Raw genomic sequence first — 4,626 nt, 5'->3', positions numbered from 1 at the left:
GTATTTTCAAAGGTTGGGGTATTTTCCTCTTTTCCTTCATCAATTTCAACCATATAGATTAGGCCTCCCCTTCTTCGTTCCTTCTTTAATTGCATGGCTAATATGGTTTCTATACTAATGGGGTTAAACTTTCCTTGGATTTTGACCCTTTTCCCCCCATCATCCAAACATTCAACAACTTTATTATAGCAATCTACATTAGCTTGATGGTTTGTTAACCAACTCATTCCAATGATTACATCATATAATCCTAGGGGTGCCACATAGAGGTCTACCCTTGTTTCAAACTTGGGGAATTGTACCCTTGCCCTCGGCAAACACTTATTTACTTCCCTAGTTGCCTTATCCCCATATTGAACCGTCCATGATGACTCCATTTGATTAATTTTTAATGTATATTTTCTTGCTAATTCAAGTGAGATGAAACATTCAGATGACCCAGTGTCAATTAGAATTGAAATTCATTGTTCAAATAGTGTACCTGTAGTTTCCACGAGAACATTTTGGAATCTTGCTCTTTGGTTCCTAACTGTTGCATGAGTCCTTTGTTGGGGCCCTTGTTGGGGTTGATTGGCCCTAATCTGTCCTTGCATCCTGGGACACTCTCTAGTAAAATGGTTTCCCCCACACATGAAGCATCCACCTGGAGGACCCCTCCTACCTTGGTTCCTAGGGGGATCATTCCTTGATTCATTGGCCCTGGGTGGATAAGTTATCCTATTCTGCTGATCATTCCTGTTATAGTCGCCTCTGTTATTATTGCCCCTGTTATTATTATTATTTCCATTCCTCTGATATTGATTAGGGGGTGGCCTTCTTTTGGAAGAATTATTCCTTTGACTTTTGTTGAAGTTAGTGTTCCCCTTGAATTCTTGCTTCCTTTTAAATGAATGGTTCCCATTATAGTTTTGCCCTGCTAGTGTTTGAATCTTCCTCTCTTGCCTTAGGGACTTTTCAAGTACTTCGTTCATGTTTTTGGGTCCATGCATATCGACCTCTACCCCTATGTTGGTATTTAGTCCCAAAATGAACTTCCTCACTTGGCCTTCTTCATCTTTTTGGTACATTGGTACGTACTTAAGCAATTTGGCAAACTTATCCCAATATTGTTGGACTGATAGGGGCCCTTGATGTAAATTATGGAATTCTGTCACCTTCTCATCAAAGAACAATTGAGGGAGCCACCTTTTTTAGAAGTGGTGAACAAATTGTTCCCATGTGATTGTATCCCTACTATACCCATTTTGCTCCTTGGTGTTGGTCCACCAGTTGGCTGCCTCCCCTGTGAGTTGATAGGAACCCCATAAGGCCTTGGTTGTTTCGCTGAAATCTCTTAGTTCAAAATACCTTTCCATTTCATTTAACCAATTCTCAGCTCCTTCACCAATTTGCCTCCCATCAAACTTAGGAGGGGTGATTTTCTTTAAGTCCTTGGAGAGTTCCAATATGTTCTTTTCTTCTCTATTACCCACCATATTCCCTTGATTGCTACCAGGGTTTCCATTTTTGGTACCACTTCAATTTTCAATGTCATTCTGCCTTTCCCTAAGGTCCTGCATTGATTGTTCCAAGAAGTTGATTTTATCTCTTTGTTCGGTTAAAGGTTGATTATAGCCTCAACCCCATCTTCGTTATTTCCTAGGTTATGTTGATCCCCTTCATGGTCTTCCTCATGGTTTTCTTCATGTTTTTTCTCATGTTTTTCCTCATGGTTTTCTTCCCCTTGTCTGCTAGTGGTAGTACGTCTTCCATTACCCCTTCCTCTTCCTCTTCCTCTTCCTCTTCCTTTTCCTCTAGCCATTCTAGGGTTTTACTTGAAAGTTAAATTATGTAGTCAGTTCTTGATTTAGGATTTTAAATTTAATTTCTACCATTGCAAAACATTCCCTTAGTTGTGTAAATTGAAGTGAGCACAAGGCCTAGATTTTAACCTTTGCTCAGATACCACATGTAATAACCCACCTTACTTAACCCAAAAATTTGGCCACTTTTTTTTTTGTTTAATTTAGTGTTTGATTCAATCGCATACTCTGGGCATCCATCCATTTTGATTAGGCATTCATCCATCTGGGATGAACATCTAACCATACAGGTTAGGCATTTGTCCATATGGGACATAAGATTTCATCTATCCAATACGGGATAGGCATCTACCCATATGGGGTAGGCATCTATCCAATCGAGATAGGAGGTGCTCTGGCCAGAGATTTAGACTCATCAGGACCATTCAGGTCCTGAGCCACTCACTAAGTACTACACTCTTCTAATAGAAGTGCACTGAGGTCACTGTCCTTAGGAGTAATTAAATAACATAATACAAGCTTGAATTCTGCCTCGAAATTTGGCTTAAAGCCTCGGGAAGTCAAGCGAATACATACAGGATTCCTTCCGAGTATGCATTGAATTAGTTTTTCCTTTTTATTATACTTATCTTTCAAATTAGGATTCTTACTCAATCCTTCTTCTTACCAAGCCTAGACCCCACCCATGAATGCCTGAGTACTAGGGACAAGTCCATCCCAAGACTGCCTACATACCCATTTCGGCACGGGATCAAGGCGTAAAGTATGTAGTTCTATTTTCTACTCTATGGCTTGATGTAAACTAGTTAGTGGGTACGCAACCCTTTCTAGGGTCAATGTCCCAGACAGTTTCTCTGTGGTTGCTACCCACGGTGGTAGCACTTAAGCAAAGGCTCAAGATGGCCTATTGCTTGTGGCCTAAAACAACTAGATCTTAATACCTATCATAAGTGTCACCCTTGACCAATTCTCAATTGTCAGCAATTCTTCAAGATTAAATCAATTTCATGAAAGCATTTTACTCAACATCCCTATAGGAGTTTACTATGGTTTAACTCAGCGGATGAACGATCATTATAGAATTATCTTATTAGATTATCGATCCAAGGGGGATTACCCTCCCCTTGTATTTTAACTTCCAAGTGTCCCTTATCACTCTCTGACGATTTATAGTGACGATGCCACAGATGTCATTGATGCAGCTTTATTAGGCATTAAGTGCAGTAGTTCAACACGACGACATTACCCGTAAGCGTGACCCAGAGGCACTACATATACCGAACGCTGCTAGGTTTTGGTTTCCATCTTCCTTTATTTAGTTTTCTAACTAAGAAGCTATGAAAAACATCATGCTTGAAAACAATTATGAATAGAATATACGCAATTGCAAGGTTTAATTCATTGAAATAACTAGTTGATGGCATTCAATTACTACTTGATAGAATTACCACTCTTCTACAACTAAACTATTTAATATATGATTGCACGACAAAGATGATTAGGAACTCACGTATTAAAACATGTAATTGCATTTGGAAATGTAACTTGATCATGAATGCACATTAATATATATATAATTCGATGGTGTCAAAACAATAGTGTTATTTACATGCAAAATGAAGCAATGTTTACTTCTATCACGAGCATTACTAGTTCAAAATGAACATTTAGTTTGGACTTTTGGCAATTTTGGATCATGTTTTTAAATGAATCTAAATATTATCGATTAAGTAACCCAATAATCTCCAATGGTAATTATACACATAAATTTGGAATTACAATTTCAATATACAATGATCCTAATTACTTATAAATTTTCTAAATTTAAATCTACTAACTTAAAGATAAATAACAATTAAACTTTAAAATTTAACTAAGTAAATATTAACGATTTTTAAATTGAATCTTAATATACATAAAAAAAAATTAATTAATGCAATAAGGCACAGGGCCCTATTTAAGGCAATGGGGAGTGGGAAGGGGCCCACGGGTCCCATCATCACTGCGGACCTGCGAGCGCAGGCCCGCAGTGATGAGGGGACCGCTGTGGTCCCCCCCACTATCCTGCGGCCACTGTCATAGCAATGACCACAAGTTAGTGGAGGGTACCACTGGGTACCCCTAACTTGCGGTATTAACTCCGTCCGTCCCCTCCCTGCAACAGTCCACTAACCCATGCGAAATTAATTTCGTTGTACGATTTCGCATAATGTGTTTGCATAAAAAAAATTTAACGATAGTTTAAATACCTATATATATATATATAGTTTCCAATTTCCAATTTATTTAAGCACAGAGAGTAGTATTTAACCAATATATGAGAGATAAAAATATTAATGTAAACAAATAAGAATAAGGATTTTTTTACAGGAATGAATAACACAGAGGATTATTCATAGAGCAATATATTCCTCCATTTCAACTAGTATTCACAGAGAGAGTATATAACTAGATAAAAATATTTATGTAATCAAATGAGAATAAGGATTTATTCACAGGGATGAATAACATAGAGGTTTATTCACAGAGAAATATATTCCTCAATTTCAACTAATATTCATAGAGAGAAGTATATAACCAGATATATAAAAATATTTATGTAATCAAATGAAAATAAGGATTTATTCACAGGGATGAATAACATAGAGGTTTATTCACAAAGAAATATATTCCTCAATTTCAACTAATATTTACAGAGAGAAGTATATAACCAGATATATAAAAATATTTATATAAATCAATGAGAATAAGGATTTATTCATAGGGATGAATAACATAGAGAATTATTCACAGAGAGAAATGAATACATGAGATTTATATCTTA

Source organism: Cryptomeria japonica, chromosome 11 (assembly GCF_030272615.1).
Source record: "Cryptomeria japonica chromosome 11, Sugi_1.0, whole genome shotgun sequence".
In the NCBI taxonomy this organism is placed as follows: domain Eukaryota; kingdom Viridiplantae; phylum Streptophyta; class Pinopsida; order Cupressales; family Cupressaceae; genus Cryptomeria; species Cryptomeria japonica.
Note: the sequence above shows the minus strand (reverse complement) of the source record.